A 13728-nucleotide genomic window follows, 5' to 3' on the forward strand; every position below is an offset into this window, starting at 1 on the left:
TTTGCCTGAGAAACAGGTGATCATATAATAGAGAACCATGAGGAACAGCAAGAAGTTTGGAGAAGAAACATAAAAATACTTACCATTTATTCCTGAGAGAAAGCACAAATATATGAAAGAGTTGCACAGGATCAGGGATTCTTAATCCCAATTAGGGGTACATTAACTTAAAAAAATTCAATCATTATATTTTAATATAAATGACTTCTTTTGTAGTCCTATGTATTTTATTTTGGACATTTAAAAACAATTCTGAGAAGGGATTTCATTATATCACCAAATTGACTTAGCAAAGGGCACCATGGCATAAAAAAGGTAAAGAAACTCTACAGATTATTTCTAATGTACTTTCAAACTTTAAATCTTAGGATCATGTGAACTGCAGAAGGACCCCAAGAAGAGAATGCTACCTAGGCAACACCTACTGAGAGCGTGACTGAACTTTAGAAGAATGGCATCCATTGACAGCAACAGGAAGAGATGGCTACATATTTGGGACTGTAAGTATTGATCTATGGAAATTTCACACATCTTGAGAAAAAGTTGCTTATTTAAAAGTCTTTGTTTTCTAAGAGTTCTGTAGTCAGGTTTGCCTCCTCTCTCATCTTCAATATTATAGAATATGTTTTTACAAGTGGGATATCAGTTGTTCTCAGTATGCTGGCTGGGGAGGGGTTGTCACCACGTTTATATTTTTCCTATGTGAAAGTTATGGGCCATGAAAGAAAAAATTAAAAATTAAAAAATTTCAGCTAGTATTTTCCTAGAAGCTCTTTTCCAGTTGATTGTTAAATGCTTGGAAAGAATTTGAGTGGAAGAGAGAGGAGACTTTTCCCAGCTAAAGAGTAGTGAGGATAGTCATATATAAGATAGACAGACAGAGATAGAGATAGGGTGTATGTAATATACAAGGTCTGACAAAGTTCTGACTGAAAGGGGACATGGTGTAGTGAATTCTGGAATTTTGTCACATTCTCCTTTTCCAGTTAAAGGTAGAGAGAAGCATGTGTGTACAGTGTATGGCGAGGCTCTTTGTATCATAAGAATCTCTGACATTAGTATTTTAGATCATACTCAGAGGGACCACACAACAATTTCATCAGAAGAATGTATAGACTAGAAATCATGAAACAGACCTGCTGCCAAGGAGCCAGAAGGCATTTCTGGACAGCAATCAAAATCTAGTCCTCTTTCATCAACTGTTCTTGGCTAGGCTTTATTTTCTATTTTGAGTTGCAGAAACATAAGAGGGTTAGAAATGAGGAAGAATACTCCATTCTAGAGATTTAGGGAAAATAAGAGTTGTGGTATGGTACTAAGGGGGCATGTTGACTAAAACAATAACAATTTTCTTGACAAGATATTTTAGACATCAGAATAATTCTCTTGAGCAAATAGAAACTAGAGATTTTAGCAGATTTTAGGGGTTGGGAAAATTTTCTCCCTCTTCACCTTTACTTCCTGGCTTCTTTCAAGTCTCAGGTAAAATTCCACCTTTTGCAGGAAGTTTTTTCAAATCTGCCCTTCATTCTTGTGCATCACTCTACTGATTATTTTCAATTTACCCTGTATATAGCATTTTTGTACATAGTTCTGGGTACGTGTGTGTGTTTGTGTGTATGTGTGTATGTTTCTCCTTCTTTGACAAAAGACTCTGTCTTTTACCTTTCTTTGTATCCCCAGCATTTAGCATCATGCCTGGAATGTGGTAAGCACTTAATAAATGTTTATTTGCTGACTAACTCTTGTATGGAATGGAGCAGACACAATTCAATCAGCTGAAATCAACAGGCATCTCTTAAGCACTTACTATGAACAAGATACCAAGGATTCAAAAGCAAAAAAGAAAACCGGTCCCAGTCCCAAAGAAATTCCATTCTACTGGAGGATTTAACATGTAAACAAAGATCATTTTAGGAGGGAGAAAACACCAATAACTAGAAAGATCCTAGGCAGACAGATTTTTAGTTAAACATTGGAGAAAGTTAAGTATTCTAAAAAGTGATAGGAAGGAGAGAGGGAGTATATTCTTGACAAGAGGAATATACCCCTCATTCTCCCAAAGGTGGTTTTTTTCCTGCCTAGTTTCAGTGTCTCTTGTTTTGAATAACAGGAGACCATAGGATTTAGAAATGGAAGAGAATTTGGGCATTATTAAATCCAACACCGTCATTTTGCAGAGACAACTCCAGAAATTGAGTTACTTGTCTAAGGTAGATCCCAAATACTCTGACTCTAAATCCAGTTTTCTCCACTCTACACAATTCCCAGGAGAGTCTGCAAGTCTACAACAACCCAAGCTTAACAATGGATGTATGCTCTTTGCTGAAGTCCCAGAAGGGAAACTCCCATAGAAGAATACTTTCTGGTCTTAGCACTCAGGAAACAGTCATGCAAACTGAGCTTTTAACTATATCCTCCACTGAATTAGCCAATATCAAATGTGTTATATACATAAATATGGTCCATACTGAGTACTTTGCAAGAAAAATCTAGATTTTATTCTGTGAAAAGCATCAGAGAGGCATCTGAGAAAGGGATATTTTCTTTTTTATTTATAGAAGTGTTGGTTTTGCAAATCATTGAAGTGAAACATTTGACCCCCTTCAGTACAGACACACACACAGACACAGACACAGACACACAGACACACACACACACACACACACACAATACACACACGGTTCTGCCAAAATAAGGCATTATTTGAAATGTTTATACAGCATTGTGGGCAATTGTCATCAATGGTGTTGCCCTAGGTGGAACAATGACTAAAGTTCAGGGACTGCTGTGAGAAAGCCGCACATTGCCAATTTGACCTTAAATATTTCCTAGTTGTGTAATATTGGGCAAATTGCTTAAACTCTGCTTGCCTCAGTTTCCTTAAGTATAAAATAAGGATAATAACAGCACCTATTATCCAGAGTTGTTGTATCAAATGAGGTAAATGTAACAGTGCTTGGTACATAGTTAGTACTCCATAAATACTTATTCTCTTCCCTCTTTCCAGTGTTCTAGGCAACTTTCAACGATTTTAAGTTGCAGAGAAGGTACCAACTTGTATTGGTAGAGAGATGCCCCTCATTTGGGAATTCTTTGCTAATAAAATCATAGGACTAATACCCAACCCCATAAAATAAGGAGGTAGTGGGGTACAATGAAAAGAGCACTGGCTCTGAACAAAAAAATCTAAATTCTAATCCTGTCACTGATTCTACTGGTGCTGCCTCAATTTTCGTCTCTGTAAAAAGAGGGGGATTAGACAAAATGGCTTCTGAGATCCCTTTCAGTTGCAGAATTATGATCCTATGATTTTGGTATAAGTAAAAGGCATAATGAAGTATAAAGTTCAGTGAATAAAGAAGCCCATGTTCAAATCCTGCTTTTGGCATGTGCTAGCTGTGTGTCTCCAGGCTAAGCACTAAATCTCTTAGAATTTTTGTTTAAGATAGAAAATTTATTAAGGATTTGCCATATTTTAGGCTCTAAGCTAAAAATTATTGACAAATTATTGATTCTGGCCCTGTCCTCATAGAGGGCTGGAAGGTTGCATGGAGTCATGATAGGTAGGGTTGACAAGAGAAAAACTATCTCTTTGGCTAATCTGAACATTAGAGCCAAAAGCTTAAGGGCAGGAGTTTCCATCAGGGAAACAGGCACTAGGGGTGCGGATTTGAGCAGAAGTATGATATGGAGGAAGCTAAAAAGCATTATGGGCATCTGTGCCCCAGCAAGATATAGTAAAAATCCCTCAACCTATCAGAGCCAAAGGATGCAGGGGTGGGGTCACCTTTCCTTGCTTTGAATTTGTATATATTTCTAGGCATACATTTGTTTTTTTCTTTCTCTTTATTGAAGATAAGCAGGGACTATTTCATTGTCGTCTTTGTATTCTCAATACCTAACCCTCCACTTGGCACATAGCAAGTTCTTTAAGATGCCTGTTAGTTAATTGATTTTAAGACAGAACTTTAGATTATTTACCTCAACAAGTTTTAGAGCATTAAGAGAGTAGACATCATTTCCAGTCTGAAAGACAGTTGGAGCTAGGAACTGAATGAATGATTGAGTGACTGAAAAATCATTTAGGCATTGCTTATTAATGTGCAAAGTACTGTTTTAAGCCCTAAACATACAAAGACAAAAACAAGACAATTCCTCTCTCAAGGAACTCATATTCTAATGGGAGGAGACAACACATATAAGAAGTTCCAGCTGAAGGTCAGATGGAAATGCCCTGTAATGTTTAGGACGTAACAGGGCCTAACTCTGTTATCCTTAGGGTGCTTTGCTTGGCAAAGCAGATAGTAATCAATCTTCTTCAATCAGTCAATCAATAAACATTTTATTAAGTTCTTAATATATGCTGGACACTGTGTTAAGCACAAAAAGAGGATAAAGATACAAAGGGATACAAAAAAAAAAAAGGAAAAAGAAAGTCCCTGTTTTTAAGGCACTTAAAATTGAATGGATTGTTATTTCCATTGACAAACTACATCCACTGGTAATGTTGAACCATTTGACATTGCAAGGACTTTGGTGATGAGAACTTTCTTTTCCAAGTCTTTCGTATTGTGGCTGCTGAGGAGGAAAAAGCTGCAGAACCTGCAGGAGCAGTTGTTAGGTCATTGCTCTTCCTGGGGCTCTTCCATTGTCTTGGGTTGTCTCCAAACAGGTCTGAAGGGAAATGGTAGTTTGACTTGTCTGTCATGTCAACTCCTATCTCTCCATAACAGTGCCTTGCTACTTCTGCTAGTATGACTTGCCTGCCTTATGGGTGGCAATTGTTTGGCAGCTGGTAGGGGGAGCAGGCTGCTTCTTCACAGGAGTCAGGGCTGGGCTGGGAGCACATCCAGTGCTCCTAAGTGGGGGGAATGGGGGTGGCTGGGGGTGGAGAAGCAGACGACTATTCCCAAGCTTCTTAGGTTTACTGACCTGCCAAATGATAGTTGGTTGGGACTGTTGATGGTGGTAGTAGCAAAGAAGGTGGGTCCTTCTGCGCAGGGTGGCCATGCTGCGTAGTCTATGGCACGTGCGAGTGGAGCTCTCCACTGGAACCTTCCGCCTTTCTGCTCTGCTTCGACTCTCAGGGCTTTGGTTCCATGCCCCCACTTTCCTTGTGGAGGGAATTTCACTCTTCCCTGGATTCCACCCCCCTTTAGAATGTAAGCTTTTTCTTTTTGCTTCTATTCTTAGTGCTTAGCACAGTACCTGACACAGGTGGTTGTGGTGGGAATGGTTGTTGAGTTATTATCAGTCACGTCTGACTCTTCATAACCCCATCTTGGCAAAGATACTGGAGTGGTTTGTCATTTCCTTCTCCTGCTCATTTTACAGATGAAGAAACTGAAGTAATCAAGGTGAAGTGACCTGCCCCGTGTCAGAAAGCTAGTAAGTATTTGAAGCCAGATTTGAACTCAGGAAGATGAGTCCTAGTTCTGGCACTCAATCTGAGTTGCTGCCTGGCACATAGTAAAGTTTAATAAATGTGTGTTTCCTTGTTTCTGAGGATATAGAATTAGAACTCAGAAGAGAGATGAATGCTGGATACATACATTTAGGAGTCATCTGCTTAGAAATAATAATAATAAAATCTATGATGGGATCACCAAAAGAAAAAAGTTGTGTAATTATTTGCAGTATTTGAGAGGGAATGAAAAATGTTCAGCCAGATAGGGTTTTATTGGATTTATTAGAAGTGAAAGAGATTTTAGAAGTCATCTAGTCCAGTGGGAACAGACTAAGAAAAGTGAATGCATTTCCCTCAAGGTCATATAGGTAGTGAAGTGAGCAGAATTTGAACTCAAATCCTCTGGTTCCAAATCAAGCAAGGGCTTGTGAAACATGTACCCCATCTTTGCTATGGCTATTTTGAGGAGCAACCTTCTCTATAAGTAGATGGTTTTTAAGTTCCCTCCTACTCCTAATATTCCAAGCTTATATATTTTTAGGGAAAAATCATATTTTGGTGGAACATATTCAATATCTTGTCATGAGTATCATTTCACTTAAGAAATAATTAATTTTTGTTAATTTCTTCCTCCTCCAAAGCACAAGATACACTTTAGGAATTTCTGTATTATGTAAGTACTTGAGAATTAGGAAAAAAGGATTTAATCTGTTATATATTCCACCTTTATTCTCAAAGTAATCTTCCTTATCCTTTTACTGTATTAGCTCTGTCTCAACATATATGTCTTTGATATTTCTATACATCAGTAGCACATAAAACAGTTCTTTGAGATTCCATTTGAAATTCTGACAAGGAACTATTCAGTTAATATTGGCATCCTACTTTTGGTACTTTGTGAACTTTTGGACAAGAAACATTTGTGTCTCTTTTGCTTCCAGTTTTTCGAAACTTCACCAGTGGGGAGTTGGTGGAAGTCAAAGTTTCCTGGGCCTAAAGAGAGGTGGGTGGTTCTAATTATACAGTGAAAACAGATGGAAATCTGAATTTTTAAGCTGAAAATTTCAGGGAATTTCCATGCTAAGTTGTTTTCTATCTCACAATACAGAATAAATTATTTAAAAAAAAAAAAGAAAGTATCTAGAGCTTGTCTTATGCACAGTTGTGACCTACTTGAGTCTCAAGATATTGCAGACTTTGGACATTCATGTTAGAATTAGAAAAGTTCTAGTAAAACCACATCACAGAATCTACAAGATGCTTTTGTGATCATCTAAAAGCTGTTACAGTGCCAGTAAGTCATACCAGCCAGGTATCCCTAGGGGATTCTGGGGTCTGGGGAATTTAGCTCTATGAGCATGAGACTCTCTAAGTGAATCTTCTTCACTCAGCTTCATTCCAGCTGTTAAGCAAACCCTACTTCCAAATTAACAAGCTTTGTATAGGGGTCCTCAAACTTTTTAAATAGGGGGCCAGTTCACTATCCCTCAGACTGTTGGAGGGCTGGACTATAGTAAAAACAAAACTTTGTTTTGTGGGCCTTTAAATAAAGAAACTTCATAGCCCTGGGTGAGGGGGATAAATGTCCTCAGCTGCTGCATCTGGCCCACAGCCATAGTTTGAGGACCCCTGCATGATCCACAATTCATTGATTAGGTGTGTGCTTGGTTTAAGGGGCAGCTAGGTGCCACAGTATATAGAGCACTGGATTTGGAGTTAGGAAGACTCATTTTCATGAGTTCAAATCTGATCTCAGACCCTTATTGGTTGTGTGACTGAGCAAATCATTTAACCCTGTTTGTCTCAGTTCCTGTTCTGTGAAATGAATTTGAAAAGGAAATGGAAAACTATAGTCGTAGTGCCAAGAAAACCACAAATGAAGTCACAAAGACATGTCTGAAAAACAACAGAACCTAATAATCACAGTGCTTGGCTTAAAGTTAATGAACCAAGGGAAGTATTATGTGTTGTTCTGATAGGAATTAGATTCAACCTACAAATGATATAAATGGAATTGCTAATAGTGGTCAGAAATATCACTGTTTATTTAGTATTACCTAAAACATGTAGAAATGTATTGTACTACAAGGACAACCTCACTTTTTCTAGCTCCAAGAATCTTTAGTGGTATTTTTTCTCCCTCTGAATTTTTTCTTTGGAGATCGATCACACACACACACACAACTTAAAGTAAGTATTTAGTTTGTCCTTGTCCTTAGACACATAAAAGTGAAAGATGTAGAGGACGGTGAAGAGATTTCAAATAAACCATGCAGAACCTCATGAAACTTGTCCCCATTATTGGGCAGAATAGGGAAGCAACTGCCAAATTTTGTCAGTTCAACCTGCTTAGTAACTCTCCCATCAGTTTCCTTTCTATTCACAGTATAGTTACCAAAGGTAGGGTCCTCTCATATTTTACCAGGACTATTGCAATAGCCTCCCAATGAATCTTCTTATATGCAATTTCTTCTTTTTCTAATCTATCTTCCATACTAATGAATAGGTCTGACTATATTATTCTCTTTTTTAAGAGGCTTCACTGCCTCCCTCTTGCCTTTTGGATAAAATATAATTCCTGTTCTGGAACTTAAAGCCCTTCACAATCTGACTGTACTTTAATCTTTCCCCTCTGTATACTCTGTTCCAACTAAACTTGCCCCTCAGCTGTTTTTCTTGCATGACAATTTATTTCCTGCCTTTGCACAGACTGTCTCCCTGTTTTAATGCTGTGTGTTCTCTCCCTGCATCTTGGAACTCTTAGTTCCCTTCAAGCATCAGTCAAGTGCTATGTTTTTAAGAGTCTTTTTCCATTTCCTCCAAACCCCAAAATAATTTTTAATTGATTTTCTATCTATTCTGTTTTCCTTATGTAAAATAGATTGAATAAGGGAATCTGGATTCAATTTTAGGAGTTCCTCTATCAACCTTATGAAATTATAGGACATAACCATTGGTTAGAGATAATGACAGTATGAAGGGAACTCTCTATGATTGGATGATTGAGCATCAGCCAGCAAAAACACATGATAGCAGTAGACAGGTGCTTGAGAAAGGAGTTCAAAGACACTGTCCCTGAGCTCCAACTTCCTGTAGAGAAGGATTTTGAAGTTCCTACTATAGTGCTTGACAGAATATGCCTTTAAAAAATGTTTGTTGATTGATTGATACCTTTAAGGTCAAAAGAATTAGAATTGAGGACACTAACACTGTCAACTTTGGAATAGTGGATGAAAGAAGAAAAAATATGAGAGACAGCAACAGAGAGATAGAGAGAGACAGACAGAGAGAAAGAGAATATGCGTATGTGTTATAGTGAGGGCACTCTGGTGGCCAATTGGAAATAGTGGACAAGATAAGGACCAACTTTCAGAAACAAAGACAGTTGTGGGATGATGATAAAGATGATGACAACAACGACAAAGATGATGATAGGGATGACAATGTCTAAGGAAGATGAAAACCTGAAAGGGCCAGGGCATTTTTCCTCCTCTTGTTCCTTCTATTCCTTCTTCTCTCTGATCTTTATACCCCTTACTGACCCTTTCCCCTTGCATGTCAAATGGCTTATCTCTAGCTTGGGTCATAAAATAATAACTAACAACAACAAAGATAACAGTAGCTAGCATTTACATAGCACTTTAAGGTTTGCAAAGCTGTTTATGTAAATGATCTCAGTTAAATCTCAGAATTTCTCTGTGAGGTGGGTGTTAATATCTTATCTTCTTTTTGTAGAACATTGATACTGAGAAAGATTAAATGACTTATCTAGAGTCACACAGCTAGTTAATATCTGAGTCACAATATGACTCAAATCCAGCTCTAAGTCTAGCTCTTCTAACTCCCTAAATATATATAGGAATTTTGTTATAATGGGGACCTAGTAATAGTTATATGGTATATAAAAATAATGTAACTGAGGATAATGAGGAATTACTTCAGGGGAATGGATTTTTCCAAATGAGAATGAATCAATCTCTCTCTCTCATTCTCTCATGAAAGAGTAAAAAAAAAGTTTACAATTTTTTGCAAAGAAAATTATATATTATGGAATTTGGCATTTGTAAAGATTAGAAATGTTATACATGTGCAATACTGTATATAATAAATCTTATTTCTAAGTAAATGATCTCTGTTCAGGATACCTTCACTGACCTGAAGGTATAAGGACAGGCTAAACCAGATGATCTTTTTAAGTCCCTTCTAGATCAATAACTCTCCAGGTTCAGTTTAGAGTTTCAAAAAGGATTTTTTGAGGCTGCCATCTAAAGTTTTCTTAATATTGCACGAATCCCTTCAATGGAAAAATACTGACTAGTTCTCAAAATGTGATCTAAAATACTGATGGACAGAGACAGTAGACAAAAAGTTTAAGGATTAGTTCAAAATGAAAATAATAATAAAATTCGACTTAAAATATTTTTAAATCTAAATTGAGCAGCCACTTAGTGGTTAAGATAACAATTCAATGGCTAAGATACAAATTCAACAATTTTTTGCAGTTAATCCTGATATATGCGTATTGAGGAGTATGTTCAGAATGCCTCTAAATATTTTCTCCATGTGGAGCCGCAGGGTAACTTGATTTCAGTTTTTAGGGGAGTTATGATATTATAGAAATGTAGTGCTTGAGAGGTACAGTACATTGAATGGTTCCATTCAGCTTAGTACTTGAAGAAAAGGTACCTATTTAGTTGACTTAGGAGGCATTCAAAATGGATGGGCAGCTTCTGCCATGTGTTCTTAGCTTCAGTGCTCTGGGGGATCTGCAGGGAGAAACTTTCCTGGCATTGCATTCCAAAGTGTCCTACAGGATCCCCGCCCCATGGAAGCTAAGACAAGTATTCATCTGGCTGTGTTGCCACCTTTGCACACAAACAAGGTAGGATCAAAATTGTGTAGGAGCTAAGTCTGAGCCTGCACTACTAAAGGGGTGCAGGGAAGAGTATACCCCTGATATATTGGGAAAAGTATTGGTTCTTGCTAAACTTTCAAAGAAAATATTCCTTTGTAAAAACAAATTGATTTTAAATGGAGCTATTTGCTGGTGTCTAACAATGGTGGAGTGAGGGGAGGAGGAATACAGTAAAGTATTCTGCCTCTAAAAGTAGAGAAGATAGGCTCCCAAAACTCTTAGCCTCCCTGGCTTTTGTGAATGAGCCACAACACACAAGTTACATATGTATAGCACTATGCAAATCCTAAAGTGTTATATAAACATTAGCTCTTATTATTTCTATTATTGATTTGGTGTGGAACTGAAAATTTCGAGGACTACTTTTACTAAAAAGCATTGTACTTAGCTGATTTGATCAAATAAAGATATTCAAGTTAAGCGTAGGTAGGAGAACATTTTTTTTTAGCTTGATTAAGAGTAGCAACTCTAAAGATAGAATACATGGGAAATAATTAGATAATATGGGAGAGAGAATTACTCTGTTCTGCCTTAGGCTAATTTTATTCTAGTCTATTTTATACATAAGGCTCGATCTTTTTTCCTTACTCATTAATTCTGTCTTTCTTCCACCACTGTGCTTTTTAATTTAACAATTCAATTTAATAAACATTGATTAGGTTCCTACTGAGAGGCAGCTTAGGAGAGTAGAGAACCAGTCTAAATTAAGAAGACCTGGGTTCAAGTTCATCCTCTGTCACATTCCCCTTAATTTTTCAATGCTCCAGGCAATTGCCTAAAACTATAATTTGCAGAAGGTGTCTGCAATATAGCTTAAGCTTCTTACAAGAAGCTCCCTTACAAATACACACATACAAACACACATATGTATTAGACTCCTCCTATGAATGTGCATGACAAGCTTTTGTTCCTCTAGTGGCAAAACTGGAGTAAATCCTCAATTTTTTTTTCTTTTGTCCCTAATGACCATTACAGCACCAAGACCTATAAATTTCTCCTTCCTAACATGGTTCAACATCATTACTTTCTGTCATTTTAACACTCATCTTCCTGGTCTAATGTCAACCTGAAAAAACTCAAACCAAATAGGTGATCATAAATGAAGTAAGGCATTTATCTGAGTTGAGGATGAGGAATTGCAATACAGGATAACATGCTGCCTCATTCAGACAGGAATTCCCAGGGAGGAAGGGAAGAATGGGATTCTTATAGGACATGGTTGTGGGAAACAGAAGGGGGCATTTACACAGGATACATGGAACAGCTGAACCACAGGAAGAGAGTGTTAAAGGTATTGAAGAGTTACCAAAAAAAAAAAAAAAAAAAAAAAAAAAAAAGTCACAGAAATATTCTTGGAACTATCTCTGCCCAGGAGCAATGGCAGTTAGAAACTTCTGGGGAAGTGGGGGTTCTGTTTAGGTGTAGCTAGAAACAGGGTAGGGACCCAGAGTTCTCCAAGTGTTAACACTAAGGATGAGTATCTAACATTTGCCTTTGGACCAGAGGTCTCCTATGCCTGAAATGCATTTCCTCCTTACCTCCAAATTATAGAATAATTTCTATGTATTCTCCTTCAAGATGTATCTCTGGAAATATTTTCATCATGAAGCTTTTCCTGAACCCTGAACCTGGAAGTATTCTCCTTCCCAAACTACCATGTATTTAGCAACTTATATGTAAGTAAAATGTAATTGTATTTTGCAGTCATATATTTATGTATTTAATTTTATAATTATGTTTTATATGTGTGTATGTATATATGTATATATACATATACATATATATTTATATATATATATATATAAAACACAGTGCCTAGGCACTTAATAAATATTGGATTGAATTAAGTTGGATATATACTTGTTATTTGTACTTTGTACTTGTATGCTTAGCTTAATCTATTTGCATAGCTCTACTTATTATTTTCCCCATTATATTGTACCTAAATTTTCCTCTACAATTTCCTGCTGCTGTTTCTGGTTCTTCTCTCTGGGGCCACACAAAAGACCCTCTTCTTCCAAACAACAACTAATATCTCACTCTGAGGCCAAGGTTACCCACTGCCCCCTGAATTCCAGTGACTCTGAATTTTTTTTTTTATAATTCTGCCTCATTTCAATCCAGTTTATCCACAAATTAAAACATTATTCTTTTGATGTCATTGGTCCTCTTGGAGAACAAAGAATGAACAACAACAACAATAACAAAACAGCAAATGCTTCTTTATGAGGCTTCTAGAAAAAGAGGACTTCCAGAGAGAGGGGTGTTGAGTTAAATTTCTTACACGTGTGCCTCACTACTATTATAGTCTAAAAGCTTACTCCTCCCACAGGAGGAGTGGATATATTTGAAGAAAGGAATGAACCAGGTTTTTAGGAGAACGCTTTGTATTAGTTGCCTTTAGCATGTTATCTGTGCAGTAGCTGCCCTCTGTGAGAGGAGCAAGCTTAAAACATAAAACATGTAAGAAATATGTGAGACAACTGTTTAAATTACAACATCTCTCTGGAAGTCCTTCTCTCTTTGTAGAGGCCTCATAGAATGGGTATTGCCTCAAATAAAGTGCAATCTGGAAAAGAACTTAATTTAGAAAGGTCAAGATCACCCACTGAATTCTGGGCTATATCCAATCTTCTTGACTTTTGTCTTGCCACTGGACTCAATATATCTGAAACTAAACTCATCTCTCCTTCTATATCCTACCAAAAAACCCTGCCCTTTCCCTAACTTCCCCATTTCTGTTGATTGTATCACTACCTTCCTAGTCACATAAGCTTATAATCTCAGCATCATCCTTGATTCTTTTATCCATGTAATAAATTGCCAAGCATTGTTCATTTAGTCTCTATATTATCTCTTGCTTTTTGTCTATTACTTTCCACCTGACCTTTCCTTTGGCCTTGTTGTGAGAGTCATCTTAGCATAATGATTCTAGGTCAGGTCCTAGAGTCAATAATAAGACATAGATTCAGATTCTGTCCCTGACACAGACTTGTCACATGCCTATGGGCAAGTCATAACTTCTATAAATTTAGTGAGAACTTCCTTACTGGGCTATAGAATTTCCTATACAGATCTGGACCCCTTCTCCCCCCCAAACTACTTTTCTGATTCTTACTTCTGCTAGATTGATGTACATGTTACATCTTACAGGAACTGTCTTTTTATTTTTCATGTTCCAATGTACATTATACAGATGAGGAACTGAGACAAAAAGTCTCAATTTAATAGGGCTTAAATGATTTCCTCAGGTTCACAAAGCTTGTGTTAAGGCCAAGTTTGAACTCAGGTTTCCCTTATTTCAAGCTCAGTATTCTATCTACCATCTAGATATCCTAGTTAATCAGTAGAATGACAAATTACCTTTTTTTAGGCTTAAGTAGAGATCATGAGATCATATGGC

At 37.1% G+C, this 13728-nt stretch overlaps 1 long non-coding RNA gene across 1 annotated transcript; it reads left to right on the forward strand.

The window, feature by feature from the left end:
• Positions 1–371: 371 nt before the first annotated feature.
• Positions 372–12044, forward strand: LOC116421427. The gene is made up of 4 exons (XR_004231782.1): positions 372–500; positions 5338–5391; positions 6352–6413; positions 11904–12044. It is a non-coding gene; the product is annotated as an uncharacterized LOC116421427 (long non-coding RNA).
• The last annotated feature ends 1684 nt before the right edge of the window (positions 12045–13728 follow it).

The sequence above is a fragment of the Sarcophilus harrisii genome, chromosome 2 (genome assembly GCF_902635505.1).
Source record: "Sarcophilus harrisii chromosome 2, mSarHar1.11, whole genome shotgun sequence".
Classification (NCBI taxonomy): Eukaryota; Metazoa; Chordata; class Mammalia; order Dasyuromorphia; family Dasyuridae; genus Sarcophilus; species Sarcophilus harrisii.